The sequence below is a fragment of the Crocodylus siamensis genome, chromosome 4 (assembly GCF_052110815.1).
Source record: "Crocodylus siamensis isolate JL-2025a chromosome 4, ASM5211081v1, whole genome shotgun sequence".
Classification (NCBI taxonomy): Eukaryota; Metazoa; Chordata; order Crocodylia; family Crocodylidae; genus Crocodylus; species Crocodylus siamensis.
Window position 1 is genome coordinate 48,521,549 of NC_143398.1, and position 21,346 is coordinate 48,542,894.

General features: G+C 44.4%; 1 long non-coding RNA gene across 1 annotated transcript in view; it reads left to right on the top strand.

The window, feature by feature from the left end:
- Window positions 1-13,929, top strand: part of LOC149865701 (uncharacterized) — a 37,879-nt gene extending 23,950 nt beyond the window's left edge. The window contains exons 3-6 of the long non-coding RNA XR_016442155.1: window positions 9,008-9,079; window positions 10,677-10,766; window positions 12,111-12,161; window positions 13,825-13,929. This is a non-coding gene — a long non-coding RNA (uncharacterized LOC149865701). The remainder of the gene's footprint in view (window positions 1-9,007; window positions 9,080-10,676; window positions 10,767-12,110; window positions 12,162-13,824) is intronic.
- Window positions 13,930-21,346: the final 7,417 nt, after the last annotated feature.

The window sequence follows — 21,346 nt, forward strand, 5'->3', positions numbered from 1 at the left end:
GATTCCCTTTGGCTTGATGAAGATTACCTTCAGAGGTTCCAAAAGCCTCTTAGATAGTTCTTTTAAAATATTCAAGCACATCTTTTCCAGAACACCAGCATTATATACATGTATTTAGTTTTGTTATATAGTCCAGTATATAAAGCAGGGAAATTACTAGTGGTAATGGTAGTGGTACTCCATTAACAAAGGTGAACAGCAAAGTGAACTCAGAACTCTAACCTTAAGCCACACATGTTTATTATTATTAATATTCTTATTTTTTCATTTATATTGCTATAGCTCCCAGTGTCATACAAAAGAATGAGGGCCCTTTTACTGGTATATTGGGCACTGCACAAATCCAGATGAAGAAACCAGTGGCTTTTTTGTATACTTAAACTCATTCCTAAAGATGGCAATTTGCCCACCCATAAATTTAAACTAGACATCAGGAAAGGAACACACCTTTGCAAAGTAACTGCTGTCTCCTATAAGGAAAGCCTTTTCTCTGTGTAAGGACTAAAGCTTTGGGATAATGATAAAATATTCTGTCTTGCTGACAACTTAGATTCCACTTTTCTTTTCCCAAATGAGAATAAGTATGCATCAGGAAGTTAGTCCTCTCTAGCGGTGGCAAACAAAATCAAATGAACACAACAAATTTCACAACAAGAAATTCACATTCAATCCTGAAGTGGCTGAAGCTAGAAAATCATACTTCCTACAAATCAACAGCAAACTGTGCATTGACCTCTTGTGTGAGGGAAAGACAAACAGAAGGAAGACTGTATTTATCCCTAATTGCATGTATGCATTTGAGAGAAGTCCATATAAGGAAGATCATATGTCTTCTCTTCCTTGCCATAGTCCACACATGGATACAATTGTATTCACACAGCAGGTTGCAAGCTTGAGCATTTAAATAAATTTAGTATGTTACAGGCAGGCGTAAACTAGAACCATGTGTATTTGCTTTTAAAGCTCTGTGATTCAGCTGTGTTGTCAACACCTCTGAGAGTCCTCCCCACATGGAGATGACCTAGTCATACACACATTTGGGAAAGTCATTCTGGTGTTTACAGAAAAAGATAAGAGACTTGATACCAACATGCCCTTGGGTCCATTCAGCAACTTTTGCATCTTGACTATAAAGTTGAAGTTCTTTCAATAGAAACCTAGTAAGCAATTTTTGTTAAAAGAAAATTAGTGCAACAGCAACATGTTGATCATGATTTTCATCTTGTTTATACCAATTTTATATTGGTGTATCTTCATTGAGACATTTGTAGTGGCAACCAGGAATAATTTTGTCAGTTGAAAATCAAACCTCCAGTTTTCCCTTTCTTTTTCTTAATTTTTCTTTTAAAATATCCAAAATTATGCTCACTGAATACCTAACAGAGCTGGTTTTAAGTTGACATTCCACCTAAAGCACTGACATAAAAGTGTTCTCATACAGGGAAATATACTTGTATCACAGCACAGCACGCCTACTACTGTAACAAATTCTCCACTTTTTTTTTTTTTTAAAGAAAGCAGCCTGGTATCAAGTCTTGTTTCATACTTTGGCCTCCTGCAAAGTGAAATAAAAAAACCCAAGGAAGTAAATGAGACATTTAAAATAATTTTTGTTGCACGTTTCATCAGTGGTTTTATGTAATTGTGTTCTGATGTAAATGAAAGTTGTTCAGAGATCCAAATTCACCCCATTCAGAGTAGTGTAAAGGTTTTGCACCACTTAAAATCTTAAATAATAGTAAAAAAAGCTGAAGGATGACTAGTGCTGGCCTTTTATATGAGCGATAACCAGGGATCCAGGTTTTCTGTTTCCCATGGGGAAATGGAGAAACACATGGATTTCCCACTTTGCCAGAGGAAACCACAGATTTCTCACTGTAAAGGAGAAACCTGCAGATTTTGCAGTTTTGTTAAGAGCTCTCTGCAGGCTGGCAGAGTTCCAGCCTGCTACCGGTTGGGGGGAGCAGGAGAAGGGCGGTCAGGCAGGGCCACTAGGCAGCCTGGAGAGCAGCTCCTGCAGGTAAATCTGGCAGGGGGAAGGGAGATTCAGGCCCCCATATGGAGGGAAGGAGGGAGTTGGGCAGGGCCTGTCCAGCTGGGCGGTTCATGGGCTTGGGGCCCTGGGCTGCAATGTACCACCACAGGGACCTGGAGGGGAGTGGGACAGGGCTGTGGGTGGCTTATCTAGGGGGAGGAGAAGTGGGGCCAGCTCCCTGGCACTGCGCATACTCCTGGGGCAGCAGGAGGGACTAATACCCCAAGATCTGTGTGTAGAGCAGGGGCAGGGCAGGCTGTCTGCTGCCCTTCCCCAAGGTCTTCATAGCCCAGTGGCTGCAACCTGGTGCTATAGTGAACAGTGAAGCTGTGCGGGAAGCTTGTTGCTGCTGTAAGCCCATGCTGCCCTGGTATAGCACCCCCTGCCCATGCAGCAGCAGTGAGGGGCACAACCCCACACTGCTGCCTCTTGAGGCAGCTGCACAGGCAGCGAACACTTTGCCAGGGCAGCACAGAGTTCACAGTGGCAAGGAGCTTCCCTGCACAGCCCTGCTGTTCCCTGCAGCACTGGGTTGTACCTGCTGGGCTGCAGAGGCTCTAGGGGATGGCATCAGGGCAGAAAGCCTGAGCCCACAACAGGCAGCATATGCGGTGGAAGGCTGGGGCTAATGGGGCTTATTCCCCCCAAACTTTTTGTGATGGCTGGTGATAGCAGCAGCACCATGGCACTGCTATCCTGTGGTGCCTGGTGCCATTTTGCATGCAGCTGCGCCTCTGATACCATGTACAGCACCAGTGTACACCAGGGCTGCAACAGCCCTGTGGGAAGGTGGGGCGGGGGTCTGGTGGGACTCAGCCTCCACAAATAATATTTTCCCCCACTGCTTATGGCAGGCAGCCTGCACCCACCCCTGCCCTGTGCACATATCTGGGGGGGCACAGGTCATTCTTGACCCTCTGGGAGTATGCACAGCACTGGGGAGCCAAACCTACCCCTGCCCAAGCCCACAGTAGGCAGGCAGACAGCACAGGGGGAGCCAGGCTCCATACTCTGCTCCGCTGCAGCAGCCCCCACCTCCTGCCGGGGGAAGGGGACTGTGAACCCAGGTCCCTGGCCCAATAGCCCTGGCAGCTGGGGGCTCCCTCTGGCAGGGGGCTGTGGGTGGGGGGCAAGAGGCACCAGCAGGGCTGGGGGGCTATAGGGAGGAGTGAGGGCAGGGCCAGGGGACTGTGGCTTGGGAGTAAAGGGCCTGGACCTGCATCCTGCTAAGCTAAAGGAGCAGGTGGAGCTCTGATTTCTGGAGATAACTTTATACCAAATAGATTACTGAAGTGTAAGAAGGGAGGAGGGGGTGGCTGAGGTTGAGAATACTTAAACCAAATGCTGAAGGGAAAGGTGTATGCAATTTTGTTTATCTCCCTGACTTTGGCATGTATGTGAAACTGGGATTCACAGCCTGAACTGCCAGGAAGAGCCTGAACACCCAACATGTTTACACTGGGATAACCTGCCCTTATACCAGTGTAAGGGACATTTAACATACAAACGTAAGGAACCAAAGGTCTTTCCATGCCATGGGCCACAGGACTTTATTACTGGACTACAAAATGCCACTCCACTCTGTGCTTGTGATCTTTTTCTGGCCCTTGGAATGCAAGAGTCAATGCATGCAGCCAAACACAAAATGTCAAGCCAGTTCATAACCTGTGTAGAGGACAGCTGTCTGTTCCAGAAAGTGGAGGATACAGCTAGCAGATCCTCTATCTTGAATCTTTTCCTGACCAACAGGGAAGAACTGTTGGAAGATGTGAAGATGATGGGTAACTCGGGAGGAAGCAATCATGATACGATAGAATTCTAGATCCTGAGACAGGAAAAGCATGAGATCATAAAATTAACAAGTTAAATTTAAAAAAGGCAGATATAAATCAATTCAAGAAGTTAATAGGCATGATAGTATGGAAGGAGAGATTGAGGAATAAAGGTGCCCAAGGGGGCTGGGAGCTTCTAAAGGGTATAGTATTGGAAGCCCAACAAGGAACTATTCTGACATGGTGGCAGCACCAAAAGAATGGCAAGAGACCAGTGTGGATGCACATTCTAAAATGCCTCAAATGCAAAAGGAAAGTATATAGGCAATGGAAGAATGGGCAGGTCACCAAGGAAGTATACCAGGAAATAGCAAGAATCTGAAGGGACAAAATCAGGAAGGCAAAGATAAAGAATGAGTTGCACCTGGTAAAGGAGGTTAAGGACAACAAGAAGAGGTTCTATAAGTATACTGGCCAGAAAAGAAGGACCAAGAAAGCTGTGGGTCCTCTGTCAACATGCCAGGGGGAACTTCTAACTCAAGGTGTAAAGAAAACAGAGCTACTCAAAAGCTACTTTGCCTTGGTCTTCACCAAAAAAACCCTAAGCTGCAGTCAGATACCTAATAAGGATTATCAAAATAAGAAAGGGGCAAGCTGAGGGAAGAGATAAAAGAGGAGATAGTTGAGCAGCTTTTGTTGGGTCTAAATGAATTCAAGTCAGCAGGGCCAGATGAACTTCATCCCAGGGTACGGAAGGAACTGGCAAAAGAGATCTCGGTGCCCTTGGCAATGATCTTCATGAAGTCATGAGAGATGGGTCAGATACCAGAACACTGGAAAAAGGCCAATGTGGTGCCCTGTGTTAAAAAAAGGCAAAAAGGAGGACCCAGAGACTACAGACCACTTAGCCTCACCTCAATACCTGGGAAATTATCGGAGCATATCCTAAAGAAGGTCATCTGTAAGCATTTGGAGGAGGAAAGGCTTATCACAAGCAGCCAGCGTGGAATTGAAATAATATTAAATTTGATTTCCTTCTCTGACAAATTAACTACCTTTGTGGATGAAGGGAATCCTGTGATACAGTGTATCTGGATTTCAGCAAGGCTTTTGACAAGGTCCCGCACAACCATTTCATAAACAAATTGGAGAAATGTGGGCTAGGTAAAACTACTTATAAGAAGTTTTAAGTATACATAACTGGATCACCAGTTGCAAGCAAGGGGTGATTATTAATGGATCCATGTCAAATGACAGGAGATTTCAAATGGAGTCCTGCAGGAATCTGTCCTGCACCCAGTGCTGTTCAACATGTTCATTAACAATTTGGATGCTGGCATAGAAAGCATCTTGAGCAATTTTGCAGATGACATGAAATGGAGAAGGATTGCAAACATGTTTGAGCATGTAAGCACAATTCAGAAGACTCTCAACAGATTGGAAAGTTGGGCTACAGCTAACAGGATGAAATTCAATAAGGACAAAAAACCCCTTATAGGGAGGCCTGAACTTTCCTTCCTTCTTTGAAAATATGGCCACTTACTTGGATTCTGAGTACATCTGAGGAAAAAGGCATGCAAGAGAGAAAGCACAGAGGGTGAGACTCTTTAAAGGAAGATAGGCTGTAACTTTTTAAAGATAGGCCAGTACACATCGAATCATAGAGAAGTAGGGGAAGAACAAGGTTCTTGTTCAATTATGGATTGTATGGGATGGTTTGGATAGGGATAATCCTGTCTCAGGCAGAGGGCTGAACTAGATGACCTCTGTAGGTCCCTTCTTCCCCTACTACAAGGTGGTAGACCTCAGAAGGAATAAGCAACAGGGATCCTAGTTTCCTCTGAAAAAAAATTTACAGATTCCCTGATATAAACCCCAAATCTGTGATTTAGATACCCAGACTTCAGCGAGCTCTTTACAAAATTGCAAAATCCACATTTCTCTGTTAAAATCCATGTTTTTCTTGGCTAAAAATGGAAATCCGCTCCCTCCCACAGACACGCTTTTTTTCCATAGGAAATGGAAAACCCAGATCCCTGATAATCAAAAACACAAATATAAAATGGGTGATATCTGGCTGGATGGCAGCAGTATGAAAAAGGACATGGGACTCTTGGTAAATCATAGATTCAATATAAATCTGCAGTGTGATGCAGCCACACAAAAGGTGAATGTGGTTTTGCAATGCATCAGTAGACACATTAGGTACAAGACATGGGAAGTGATAGTGCCTCTCTATCCAGCACTGGTTAGGTCTCACCTGGAGTATTGTTTGCAGTTCTAGACTCCACATTTTTAAAAAGGGTATGGAGAAGTTAGAGATGGTCCAGTGGGGGAAACAAAGATGATTAAAGAGCTTGGAAAGCAAGTCACATGAGGAAAGGCTGAAGGAGGCAGGTGTGTTCAGCTTGCAGAAAAGACACTCAAGAAGGGAAATGATAGCAGTCTTCAAATACTTGAAGGGCTGCCATAAAAAAGAAGGAAAGCACCTTTTCTGTCCTGGTTCAGAGAGGAAAGGACCAACGGCTTGAAGTTGCATTAAAACGGATATCTAGAAAAACTTCTTCACTGTTAGAATAGTGAGACAGTGGAATAGTGAGGCACCTGCCTAAGGGAGGTGTGGATTCTCCATCACTGGAGGTGTTCAAGAAGAGGTTGGACAGCCACTGCTCGGCGATGACCTAGGAATAGCTATGCCTTTGATCTACTATGGATATTCCCCATGCTTCTGGGCTTTTCTGGTTGTCCCCTGCCCACCCCTTCCCCCTTTTGTTACATGTGTTAAGGTGTTTGTAAGCCTTCCTCAGAAGCACTAGGTGCTGGCAAGAGCCAAGGCTGGGGACTTTGACTGGGGTCAAACTGCTGGGACCAAACCCAGAAGTTTCTGGCTACAGCATCTTGCCCTTCTGCTCAGGGTCAGACCAATTCCCATATTTGGGGTCAGGAACAAATTTTATCCTATGGTCAGATTAGTATGGACTGTGTGGATTTTTGTCTTCCTATGTAGCAGGGAACCTGGCACTCTACCTGGGATCTCTTGAGCATATCTGAACAACATTTCATAGAAACAGGATGTTGGCTGTCATGGTTCCCCAGCTTTATCTGTGGCAGGTTAGGGTGTTAGGTCTGTGTTGTCAGGGGTGATGGTTTAAATTATGGATTGTATGGGATGGTTTGGATAGGGATAATCCTGTCTCAAGCAGAGGGCTGAACTAGATGACCTCTGTAGGTCCCTTCTTCCCCTACTTCTCTATAATTCTATGTGTACTGGCTTATCTTTAAAAAGTTACAGCCTATCTTCCTTTAGAGAGTCTCACCCTCTGTGCTTTCTCTCTTGCATGCCTTTTTCCTCAGATGTGCTCAGAATCCAAGTAAGTGGCCATATTTTCAAAGAAGGAAGGAAAGTTCAGGCCTCCCTACAACCCTTAGTGTTAACTTAATTTTATTTGCCTAAGTTTTCTGGGTAGCTCAGCTGAAAGAATGGAGCTATTGGGTGCTTCTATATGTGCTCTGATGCATTCTGATTAGAACGTGTTGGAGCAGACATGACTAGCACGCTCCAGCATGCTGCAGAGTCTTGTGTATTCAGCATCCTGCATTTCAAAATGGTGGTGGGGGCACTTTAACTAATACCAGTTAGTTAACCAGTCATATTACTGAGTTAACCAAATGAGCTTCAGTTAAAGCACCCATGCTGCCATTTGAAATGTGGGACACTTAATACATGAGATAACAGCTCCTGAGAGTGGCTCTAATTAATGTCCCCTCCCCACCCACCCCCACACACACCCCAGAGCATGTGTATCACCACCAATTATGACCACAGGATTTGACTACAGCCAGATATCCAGGTCTGACTCATTTCTTTGCCACAGGCTTCCTGAGTGGTTCTAAGTAAGTCATTTGCAGCAGGATTTTCAAAGGTATTTAAGTATTTGTATCATGGCATCAAAATACCTTTAGATATCTTGCCTTCACTCTCAGTCTCTTTATGCCTCAGTCTTCAATCAGTTTAATGGACAGATTAAGATTAAAGATTGTGAGTTTCTTACATGCTGCAGAAATTGGCTATACTGTGTTTACTCAAACACAGGATGACCCTTACTATAAGACAACCCCAACAATAATTAAATTCTATATATAGAAAATTCATCAATTTGATTTAATTTTCCAGGTATAAAATCCAATTATTGTAGCTTTGTCTTGTATTTGGCCCCCTCCCACTGCTACAGCAGGGAAAGTAAATCCAGGGGATCATGTAGCCCCTTTACCCTCTGACTCCCACAATTTCTTTCCCCTATCCCCTCCCCCGCTACTGTCAGACCCTGCTTTCCCTGAGCACATGGAAGTAAAAAGCAAATTTACTTCTATGTCAGTTATAAAAACTGACCTTGAAATAAACACAGCTGTAGTAATTTGCATACAGTACACACAAAGTTAGTTGATCCAGAATTGGTGCATATTACCTTTTTTGAAACTGTTACAAGTTTTAGCACAGGTACTCCATAAACACATTTATAAGTAGCACTTTGGCACCTACCTATACATAATGCAAACTATGCATCTTATTAGTCCAAAGCCAAAAGACTCACAATTTACCATGTAGTTCATTAGGCCAGGTACCAGGGGAGTCAACAGCATTTCAAGCCCCTGGGGGCAAACTTTGGTAGTAGTGGCAGACTGGTGGTGAGCCCTAGTGGGAGTGATGGAGTGGTGATGACTCTGGTGATATCAGCAGAGCAATCCTCAGCAGCGTACCCTAGCCATGTTCCTCTTTAGTGGAGTGGCAGCAACTGTGATGCAAGCCTCCCAGCCCAGCACTTGCCACTGTTGCCTGGATGATGACCCTTGTAAAGCTCCTGGGCTAGGTAGTAACCCCCTGGGCTGGTTTGCCAGAATTGAGACTGTTAACTGGTTTGTTTCAGTTAATTTTTTGTATTTAAGGTTATCTTTAAAGTTGTGTATTTGTTCCCTTTTCCCCTGCAATAAATCTTGTTTTATTTTAATGTTGCTTGCAAGTGGGGAAGTTGTTCACATTATAACACCCAGTTAAAAATTATTTTCCAAGGTTTTTGGCTCAAACCAGATTTAGAAAGTAGAAAGTTTATGTTAAACACCTAAATTTGAACCCAGTCCTTGTTATTGCTGTCTACTGCCTGGCAAAATGGTTATAACACCTTCATGCTCTTTATGTTCCCAGGTCTAGTCATTACTCTCTTTCTGAGGTCCTGAAAGGCCTGTTACAGAGGAGACATTTTGCTACATACATACTGTAAGACAATATTTCTCTACTGCATATAAGAACTGTATCACTTGACTTCCCCTTTTTATTTAAGCCCTGTCATTATTGAAAAATACATCTCTTATTGCTGTTTAAAGAGGAATGAATCACTTCTTTTAGGCTATGTGGCTCAGATCAAGTGTAAGGGATACCCCTTTTCCGCATATTTAATGGACATCAAGATTTTTTCCATCTCCAGACATTACTACTTTATTATCACCAAAGCACCTGTGAATGGAGGAGGGCAGGGGGAGAGGGATCTGGTGGTAGGGGTTTACTATAGGCCACCACATCAAGAGGAAGAGCTGGATCTGGAATTCTCCAGGCAGCTGGGGGAGGCCGTGCATGCAAAGGTAGTTGTGGTCAGGGGGGATATGAATTACCCTGACATCAACTGGGAGGAGCAGGTTCCTGATGTGCATACAGGACCTTCACCTCGTGCAGGAAGTACTCGTCCCCACCAGGGAAAACACCATACTGGATCTGGTGTTAGCCTCTGGGGACGACCTGGTGGGGGAGGTGCTAGTACAAGGGAGGCTAGGGGCAGTGATCATGAAATGATCCAATTTGCTATTCAGAGAAAGGTGGGGAGGGTAACTAGCACAGTGCAAATGTTTGACTTTAGGAAAGCCAACTTCGATGTGCTCAGGGCAGTAGTCAGGGAGGCACTCGGAGCTCAGGGGGTAGCTATTATGGGAGTCCAGGAAAGGTGGTCCTTCCTCAAGGAGACTATCCTTGGGGCACAGCAGGACACAATTCCTTTGCCCAGGAAGGCAGGAAAAGGGTCCAAGAAACCTTCATGGCTGAGCGTGAATATCCAGGCTGACTGGAAGGCTAAGAAAAAAGCGTACTGGTGGTGGAAGCAGGGGGCAGGGACAAAGGAGGAGTACATCTCCCTGGCCCAAGCTTGTAGGGATTTGGTGAGGAAGGTTAAAGCAGCACTGGAGCTTAGATTAGCTTCTGGGATTAAGGATAACAAAAAGTCCTTCTTCAAGTATACAGGTAGCAAGAAGAAGTCTCGGGGTAACATTGGACCTCTATGAGGCGAGGCAGGGCAGGGCAGTTGGTGACAGACGCGCGAGAGAAGGCAGAACTCTTTAACAAGTTCTTTGCCTCCATGTTCCTGTCCACTGACAATGGGGTGCTCTTGGGTGATAGCGCAGAGAGGCCCAGGAAGGATGCGAGTCCCCCAACTGTTAGTTCAGACCTAGTTAAGGACTACCTGGAGGGCTTAGATGTGTCCAAGTCAGCAGGCCCAGATGACCTGCATCCACAGGTGCTGAGGGAATTGGCTGGTGTCATTGCAAAGCCATTGTCATGGTTGTTCGAGAACTCCTGGTGCTCAGGCCAAGTCCCTGAGGACTGGAAAAGGGCCAATGTGGTCCCTATTTTCAAGAAGTGGAGGAAGGAAAAGCCTGGCAACTACAGGCCAGTCAGCCTCACTTCTATCCTGGGGAAGGTCTTTGAAAAAATTAGCAAGGGCCACATTTGTGAGAGCCCTGCAGGGGAAGTGATATTGAGGGGTAACCAGCACGGGTTCACGTAAGGTCGATCCTGCCTGACTAATCTCGTCTCTTTCTATGACCAGGTAACAAAGAGCTTAGATGGGAAAGAAGAAGTCGATGTCATCTTCTTGGACTTCCAGAAGGCCTTCGACACAGTGTCCCACTCAATTCTGGTGGGCAAGCTGAGGGACTGAAGCATTGATGAATGCACGGTCACATGGGTGGCAAACTGGCTTCAGGGGCGAACCCAGAGGGTGGTGGTGGATGGGTTGATGTCGACCTGGGAGTGTGTCGGAAGCTGAGTCCCCCAGGGCTTGGTCCTTGGGCTGGTCCTGTTCAATGTCTTCATTAGCGACATGGACGAGGGTGTGGAGGTCACCCTGTTCAAGTTCGCTGATGACACCAAGCTGTGGAGTAAAGTGAATACACCGGCAGGCAGGGACCGCATCCAGGCAGACCTGGATAAGTTAGAGAAGTGGGCAGATCTGAACAGGATGCAGTTCAACAAGGACAAGTGCAGGCTGCGCTTGGGAGAGGGAACCAGCATTATGGTTATAGGTTAGGGGCTGACCCTTTTGGCAGCACAGAGGCAAAGAGGGATCTTGGAGTCAGGATTGACTCCAGGATGAATATGAATCGCCAGTGCGATGAAGAAATAGGCAGAACCAACTGCACCCTGTCATACTTTAACAGGGGCATCACTAACAGGTCCAGAGAGGTCTTGCTCCCCCTCTATGCGGCACTGGTCAGGCCACAGCTGGAGTACTGTGTCTGGTTCTGGGTGCCACACTTCAAGAAGTACGTGGAGAACCTGGAGAGGGTCCAGAGGAGGCCACTCATATGGTTGAGGGCCTCCGTGGCCAGCCCTATGAGGAGAGGCTGAGAGACCTGAATCTCTTCAGTCTCTGCAAGAGGAGACAGAGGGGGGATCTTGTGGCTGCCTACAACCTTATCGGGGCCACCAGCAGGGAGTCGGGGAAAGTCTATTCACCAGGGCCCCCCTTGGAGTCACCAGGAACAATGGCCACAAGCTGAGGGAGGATAGGTTTAGGTTAGATATTAGGAAGAACTACTTCACTGTAAGGGTGGCCAGAGCCTGGAATAGACTTCCCAGAGAGGCGGTGCTCTCACTTTCCATGGAAATCTTCAAGAGGAGACTGGATAGGCACCTGGCTGGGGTCTTATGACCCCTGCCACTCCCAGTGCTCCTTCCTGCCCATGGCAGGGGGTCGGACTAGATGATTTGTCTAGGTCCCTTCTGACACATTGATTCTATGATTTTATGATTCTATGAATGCTTGTCACAGACCCTTTTCTGTTATGTTAGAAAGGATAAACATATAGAACAAAAAGCTGGTCCCTGCCCCAGAGAACTTGCAGTCTATTTATTAGCAAGTGACAACAGATGGATCCCAGCAGATGGGCAAGTACAAAGAAACAGTCAGACATTATTAGTCAATATGACAGGAAGTGGTCTTAACATACTAGTGACCTAATCATTCTCATGTGTTTTATAGGAAAGACAATGAAAGAGAATTATCATGAGAGATTTGGAGAAGAATAAAGAGGTATCTATGTCTATCTCTTTCAATGTTCATGAGCATTCCTTTCAAGTGAAAGGGGAAAATGTGAAAGAAAGAACAAACTTTTCTGTGCAAAAATGTATTAAATGAGTAATGTAGGCTACCAGTATTGGCCAGAGGGAGATGGGACTTGTGTTCTGATAGTGAATGAAGAGGTTGGTTTGGAGGTTCACTGTAAAAGACTTTAAAAAGGAAAAACAAGCAACGTATGTTTGAAGCAATAAAAAGAAATGAGCAGAAGGATTTGAATAGGGGATGATGTCAAAATAGCATTCTGAATAATTGTGTGTGGGACAAGATTGAATTTATTAAGGCCAGAAAAAAGGATACTGTAATCAAGTGAGAGTTTTATCTAGGTAGATGGACTGGGAAAAATGTGTATATATATCTTAGAGAAATCTCAGTTGAAAATGGTACCCAGGGTAAGGTCCAGCAAGATAGCAACAGTGTCCACAATAATTGACAGAAAAAGTGGAGTAAGTTTTTGGAGAAAAGAATAAGAGCTATATCTTAATCATGTTTAGATTGAGCTGATATCTACAAGTCACAAGAGGCATGTGTCTTGGAATCAAGAAGGTGCTACATCTAATTGCAAATAAGTCAGTTAAAGTCAGCATTAGGAGAATTCATAACAGATCAAAAAACTTTTAAAAGGAAAAAGTTAAGTCCCCAGATTCTACTGTATGATGCATAGGGAAACTTAGATGCCTCAAGTTGTATATAGAAGCCAGTTAGCTGGATTATGTGAGCAGTGAGCCACCTAAGCCAACCAGAAGGAAATACTAAAGAGGGGGTTGGCCCTAAACCTCATCTCTTGCCTATCCCAGTTCAGAATTTTCACCCTGGCATGGTCTCTGGAGTTAAGTGTGCCTGTCAGTCTTTTCTAACAGGAGCTTGAACCCAGATCTACAGCCTAGGTGAGGGCCATGATGATCAGGCCATCAGGCATTCGGGGGGGTGCAGCTCTCAGTCTCTCCTGCTGAAGCTGTTCATTTTGTATAAAATGGTGAGCCAGAAAGAAAAAGAACAAGAATGACTTTATAGACAACTGACCAGAGCACTCACTTCAGAGTGAATGTTCATGTTCAACCCATCCACTGTAAATCATGAGACTGGTATTTTACATCCCATGTGCCTGCTTGAACTGCTCAGCTATTGGGTATAAGTGGAAGGGTCCAGGCTACACAACAAAAATGATGAAGACTTGAAAGATAAGCCTTAAGAAGAGAGGTTGGAAAAAATAGGCATGATCAGCTTGTGGAAAAGGCCATTAAGAGGGGACATGATGCCAGTCTTGAAGGGATGCCATAAAGATAAGGGAGAACTAGCTCTATAGCCTACAGCAAATGAATTTTGGAGAGGACCATATTCAGCAGTGAGAGAGTGAAGCACAGCTCCCTCCATACCTGGCTTAGTTGAGAAAGAAGACTAAAGGAGCTGGGATGAACTTATGGAGAGGATACAGAAAGGACGTTCTGGCTCTCCTGTTCAAGTGAGTGATGTGTGGGGTTATGTTTGCTATCCCCAGGTTGCAGAGAAGATACAGGGTATTTGATTGTTTTGCCAGTGCTTCTGGATTTTGTTGGGAAAAATGTTATTGCTCCTGTTGCTGGATGTGTTAGGGTTTGTTTGTTTTTTCTTTCCTCAGAAGTGGTGGATATTGGCTGCAGCCAAGGCTGGGAATTTGGAATGTGTTGTGCCAGTGATCCTGCTCGGTCTAAAACCCAGAGGTTCTGCTTAGAGGGTCTTGCTCATCCACCGAGGGTCAGATTGATGACTACTTTTAGGATCATAAATAAATTTTACCCTGTGATCGGATTGGTACTGTGGGGGAAGGGAGAGGGGGTGTTATAGGGGTGGTGGGTTTGCCTTCCTCTGTAGCAAGGGGCAGCACCCTCTTCCTTGGATCTCTTGAGTGCGTTAAGACCCTAACAGTCCTTGTTCCCCTACTTTACCTGTGGCAGGTTAGGCTACTTTTGGTGTCTTTTGGCAATATGCCCTGTAGACAAGGTTGATTTGTATAGCTTTAGGAATAGGTTAGACTTGGGGGCTAGGGACAGACAATGCACATAAACCAGTTCAAGTGATCAGAAACTGGTTTAAACCTGTAACAGAACATAAGTTCAGTGCACATAAACCAAAATGGACAAAACTGGTTTAAGATAAACCTAGTTGACTGTAGTATCAGACTTAACTGATTTGGGTGAAACAGGTTTATGAAACTTCTGTCCCAGACCCCTTCGTGGTTCAAGTTAAACCAGAGTCCTCCAACATCCCTAGCCAGAGCTCCAGCAGAGACTGCAGACACAGCAGGGTTTGCCTGGCTTCCCCCTGCCCCTTCTTGCCCCCCGCCCCACTAGCTGTTTAAGCAGGGATTCCCTCCTCCCTCCCTTCCATCTCTCAGAGCACGGCTGCCAGCCCCACGGACCCTAGGCATATGGTATGCTAGCTAATGCTGCAAGGTGTGTGTGTGTGTCTAATTTCACTGGGGTAGGACAAAGGCAGACAGGACAATGCGGCTTAGGGCTTTTTGGAGCTAATCAATAGGTCAGCTGGTAATGTTCCTTGGGAAAAACTGTTTAAGAAGATCTTTAACTAATAAGAGAGTCTTTTGGTTTTTTGCCTGCGACTAATAAGAGAGTCTTTTGGTTTTTTGCCTGCGACTGTGCAGGCAGGGTGGGGATTTAAACCCCTCCCTATTCAGAGCATCCTGCTGGGGCCTGGCCACACCACCCTTAGCTCAGCACTATGGAAAGGAAGGGAGGTCTGCTCTAGTGTCCTCTGACTTCTAGCCTGAGCCACTGCAGGCATGTGCCCACATTTCTGCAGGCCACAGGGAATGTCTGAACACTTGCAAATAGGTTCAACCTAGCCAGGTTAGACTAACCTGCAAAGACTGAATCAATTTAGGCTCAGACTTTTTGAATATCTGTCCCTAGCTAGGGTGGTTTGAATAGGAATGACTCTGCCTTGAGACTAGATGACCTCCAGAGGTCCCTTCCAGCCCCACTTTTCTATGACTTTACAATTCACCTACATTTTTAGGATGATCTGATATGCTTAAAACACAGATATGAACGATACAGTCAATGGCAAAATTCAGCCCATAGAGCCCCATTTTCTGTCCCCCAGGACTGGCCCCAGGTCTAAGTTGACTTACATGGGGCCCAGTCTCACAGGCAGGGCCTGGGATATGCATCACACACAGCACCTGTTTCAGCTACTCTGGGATCTGCACTGCATATGGTGCTTTTCCCCCCACTCCCTGCCAGTCTGGGATGCACACCATACAGCTGGAGCAGGCACCATGTGCAGCACAGCTGGAGCAGGCACCATGTGCAGCACAGTCCTGAACCAGCTGGAAGGTGCTGTGTGCAGCATAGAACCTGGAGTGGCCAGAATGAGTGCAGCATGTAGCACAGTCTGGATGGGGTGGGCACCATATGTCACACTTGGTGTCTGCTACAACCACTCTAGGATCTGTGGTGCCTACTACAACTGATTTGGGACCCAGGTTGCATGTAACACCCACAGCACCACACGTAGTGCAGGTCCCGGATCAGCTGGAGTGTGTGCTGTGTGTGGTACAGAGCTCAGAGCAGCTGGAATGGGCACTGTATATTGTGAATTCAGTAAGCTTAGAAGGAGGGATCCAGTTCGGGCTGTGGACCTGCTCTTTGCCATTCATTTGGTCCATGGGGCCAAATGAATTTGACACCCTGACTTGGAACAATCTCGTATGCATATGCTTAGGGGACTCTGTTGGAAATGTAAATGTCAAAGGAATTAGGCAGCTGATGAATGAGATCATTATGAGGGCCTGTGGTGCTTAAATAGTCCATTTAAGTGCTGAGGGATGCTTTTACATGCTTACAGGCATGTCTACGCTCTCTCTTTGCCATGCCTGCAAATGTTGCCATGAACCACATCTGCTTGCTTACACTCAGCACACATCAAATCCCCCAAAAGTCAAGGTAGTCACCCAAGAGTGGTCCTGAACATATGCTCAGAGTCCCTTGAGGTTATTTGACTCAAGTGCACTTACTGGGCAAGCTCAGGGCTCAGCATTAAAACAGCTACATTACCTCATTTTCAGGATTTGATATTTGTGAAGGTGCAAGTGGACAGGGTGTGCTTTGTGAAGGCACTTCCAGGTGCGGCACTGAGTTGCTAGGTGCAACAGGCACTGTAAATGTACAAGTAAAAATGGTGTTTTGAAGAGAGCTGGAGTGTACGGACAGAAAAAGAATTGCTTGGTGAGGAAGACAGATGGAGTGAGTGAATGAATGACATTTACTAAACAGAAGAGGAAAGTGATAGGGAAAAGGGACAGCTGTAATGAACACAAACATGTACTAGACAGAGGAATGGTGTGCTGGATTTAAGGGACATCTGGTGCAAGGGACAGCCGAAGCGTATGAGTGACATGTCCTAGATATAAGGTTGGAAGTGCTGTGCATGAGTGACAGCTGGCTTAGCTATCATGGGTGACATGTCCTCCACAGAGGAAAAGAGAGCTGGATACAACTGACAGCTAGTGTGTACTGTATAAGTGAAATATCTTTGGTACAGCATGCAAATATAAGGAAAAATTAACTGGAGTGCCTGAGCAACATGTTCTCTAAAGAAGGAAGAATTAGATGCAACATAAAGCTGGGATGCATAGGTAACATGACCTAGAAGTGGAAGAGAGTAGTAAGTGGGACAAGTGGAATAGGACCAGATTGGATGAAATAAACCTAACAGGAAAGGGATGTCATAGCTGTAAAGTGACTGGAGTGTACAGTTGATATGCCACATACTGGAAATTTTGTCAGTGATCAAGACTCATGTAGCTGGGCTATGTTCTGTGGCCAGGATTCCTGATTCTTGGCATTTCCAGGTAGGAGCCTGAAAATTTCTATGGGGACCTTTTGGGATATTGGGGTAAGTGTACTGATGGTGTTCCTAACTTTAAAAAAATGTGGAGCATTATTTAACAATGTTATTTACTTTATCAGTGTTGAGCTTCAGAGTTAACATCCTACTGACGTGAATGGGATGGACTGCACTTTTTGGAATTACTGTTCCCACATCCAAATTTAGAAAGACACTGACATTTTGTACTTAGCTATAATCTGCCATGAGAGGTGAAATAATGAGGACTATTTTCCTTTTTAAAATTATTTTTAAACAAATTTCTGTTTACTGAAGTTTAATTTTGTCAGCCAGGAATATATTTTGCAACAGCCACACAGTCATGGTACAATGGGCCCTGACATTCCTGGAAAATAATATTGCTCTTTGAGACCATACAGATATACATAAGTAAGTTATGGTGTAGTATCACATGGTATATATCACAATAAATAATAGTAGTTTACTATTCTAAAAATGATTATGGACTACCCTTGTAATTTGAAGATCCAAAAACTGACTTACAATTCATGAGATTTAGGAAAAAAATGAAAAACTGGCACTCTTTTTATTTGCCTCCTGGTAGTTGAGCCTTTAAAACGTATTCAAGCATTTATTTTCAATCTTTTCTCTGGCACCATAAGGGCAGAAACTTATTTTTAATAAAAATAGGAGTTTTCTTGAAATCAGATGAAGCATAAGGAAAAACATGAGGTATTGCAATACTGACAAATTCAGTGATTTTTTTTTTAATCATACAGTGAGAATGAAGGTCAGATTTAATGTTAAATTAAAGTCTGATGCAACACTATCCACAATGCAGGTAACTATCTCTAAAGCACAAATCAGGGCTAAAGTAGAAATCACTTAAGAATGCTCAAAACCTTTTTACTGAATACCCTTCACTTGTCTATTCCAGCTATGGCCTATATTCAGTCTTACTAAACTGAGTGTTTTAGACTGACCATATTAGTGTACTCTCCTATAGACAGATAGAACAGTATTAAATTACCTAATTGATGGGCCTCTCCAACAAGTCTTCTAACAAATTTATTAGTGCTGAGCTTCTAAACATTAATACTTCAGAATAGAGTTGCGTTGAGTTGAACCACACAGCTTGTCTGAAGCTTAGGTTTAGGTGTATGGGGGTAACTAGAGCTATTTGCCATTTTTTTTACTGAAAGATGGGCAAGAGCGTATGGAGATCCATAGCTTTCTTGCCTACACACACACACATTTGCTGACCATAATAAATAGCAGTATGGAAAGTAGTAATTTACTCTTACTCTTGCAATAGTTACCAGAAATATTTTTGGGGTAAAGAATCCCGTTAGTGGGAGGCTGTTTCACAGCTATCAAGCAGGTAAGAATGTATTGGTGAAGGGTATGACAGTGTCCTGCAGTGGATAATATCAACACTATGAATTCTTAGATATTAAATTATACAGTGCACCATGCACCTATCAAGTCCCCATATAAGCAATATTCAGACTGACTGGCAGTAGAAGTCAGTAGAGAGACTGTCAGTTTAAACACCAAGGTAAAAAGAAAGTGTAGACAGAAGAAATTATATCTGAACAACTTAGATTCCAAGTTGCAGAAAGGGAAGACCTTTAGGCTGGCTTTTAGACTGCTGAAGCCAGCTTGCCTAAACCACATTATCAAAGGTATATAGAAACATAGTGCTTAAAAGATAAAGGAAGACTGCCGAGGTCATCAAGTACAGCCTGCTGCTATGTAAGGCAGCTACTTCATATAATCTCTTTCATAAACTTTAGAGGGTCCATCTTAAAACTAGTTAGGTTTTTTTGTTCCCAGTATTCTTTCTAAAAGACTGTTTCAAACCCTCACTTCTTTAATGCTTAAAAATCTCTGTCTCATTTCCAGTGTAAGTCTGACCATGGCTGGTTTGTAACCATTTGCTCTTGTGCCAAAATTGTCATTTAGTTTACACTGCTCTTTTTACTTTTTGGTGCTTGCCCACTGAATGTATATTTTAGGGAAAGCAGTAATGTCCCCTCTCAGCCTCCATTTTGCCTGGGTGAAACAAAATAGAGTCTTTTGCTCTCCTATCATAAGATAATCTTTTCATGCCTTATGATCATCCTCATAGTCCTCTGTATCCATTCAAGTTTGAATTCATCTTTCATGAACATGCATGACCAAAGTTGTACACAATATTCCAGATAAGGTCTTGCTAGCTCATTACACAATGGTATTTTACTTCCCTCTCTCTATTGACAAAACCTCTGACACATGTTAAAATTGCATTTCCTTTTCTCACAGCTGCATCATCCTAGGGCCTTGGTCTCCTTTTATGATTGACTAGAACACCCAGCTGTTTCTCTTCTTTTGTGATTTCTAGCTGATGAGCAATCAGCTTTAAGAGAAATCTCTGTGATTAGTCTCTAAATACATGATCTTGCATTCTGTATTACTGAATTCCATCCTGCTTTTATTACTGCAGACCTCAAGGTCACCTACTTTTTCCACTATGATATCCCGATCCACCTTTGTATTGGCAAAGCCTCTCAACTTTATATTCCCCCAAAATGCAAAGATCATTATTGAAAATATTACATAAGATTGGTTTCAAGACCAGTCTCTGAGGGGGGACCCCTTTCACCCCAATACTTCTCCTTTAGCCAGTTCCTTGCTTGCTTCGTAAGTCTTGTACTAAGCACCATTAGGTTGGTTCCGTATCAATGTGCAATCAATTTCCATCTTCTCCATCTTAACTAATATCATGTGAGGAACTTTTGTGAAATCTAGGGAACTTGGATTTATTGCTTTGTTCTTGCCTAGAAAAGCAATTATTTTTTCAGAGTTCAGGTAATCTTGTAGTATCTACTGTCCATAAACACATTGCATTTCATGACATTTTCCATTTACCTAATGTTTCTACTTTTTTCTTGTAAATGTGATCTGAAGCCTTGTCTCGCAGGGCACTAAGGTACCTGCTCCTATAAGAGCAGAAACTGCCTGGGAGAGCATCCTAAGAGCTGGGCAGAAGCCCACAGGTGCAGGTTACTGTGGCAACAGGCCAATGAGTAAATTAGCCTGCACCTGCACCCAGTCAGCTGATCGGGAGAGGCAGGGCCCTGGCCCAGGGCTAGGAGTAGAAGGGAAGTTCTCTGTTAGCAGATGAGGGGGAAGGAGCTATTGGAGAAGAAGCTCATGAGAGAGGCTGGGCTGCTTGTTCTACCCTGGGTAGGATTAAGAGGCTCCAGGAACTCACCCGAGACTCTGGCTCATAAGGCACTTAGTGCTGGGAGAAGCTTGATGTTTTAAAGGGATAGAGCACACGTGGAACCACTTATATTATGTCATAACCCAGGGGCTCATGTTTTAGTTGCTGTTTGACTCTGAGGCTGTTGGGGAAGGAGGAGGCCTCGTTGCAGGGCCCACAACAGTGCGGAGAGCCCAGCACCAGTGTCTCTTGAAGGTGTTCAAAGTAGGTGCTTGAACCACCTCTGGCAGCAGTCTATTCCAAACATTGGGGGCTGAGAGAGTAAAGAAGTTCTTCCTTATGTTCAGCCTGAAACAGCCATGGAGGAGCTTGTGACCATTCAACCTTGTCATCCTTTGGGGTGCTGTAGTGAACAAGCATTCCCCCAGATCCTGGTGGTCACCCCGATAAACTTATAGGTGGCCATCAGATCACCCCTAAGCCTGCTCTTTTCCAGGCTGAAGAGTGCCATGGCTCTCAGCCTCTCATCATAAGGTCTGTTTTCCTGACCTCTGATCATGCACATGGCTCTCCTATGCACCCTCTCAAGCTTCTCCACATCCTTTTTGAATTGTGGAGCCCAAAACTGGATGCAGTACTCCAGCTGCGGCCTCACCAAGGCCCAGTACAAGGGGAGAATGACGTCCTGGGATTTGCTTGAGAAGCAATTGTGGATCCAAGCCAGCATTTTGCTTGCTTTACTAGCCACAGCATCACATTGAAGGTTTTATCTTGTGGTCAATCATGACCCCCAAGTCCTTTTAGTCTGTAGTGCTAGCCAGCGTAGCACTGCCAACCCTATAAGCATGCTGCAGGTTCTTCTTCCCAAGGTGGAGAACCTTGCATTTTTCGGTGTTAAACACCATCAGGTTCTCATCCCCCTCATTTCCTGAACCTGTCAAGTTTTGCCTGGATCGTCCTCCTGTCCTTAGGTGTGGATGCTTTACCCCACAGTTTTGTGTCATCGGCGAACTTGGCCAGTCTGCTTCTGACACCAATGTCTACATCATTAATGAAGATGTTAAATAGTATAGGCCCTAGGACA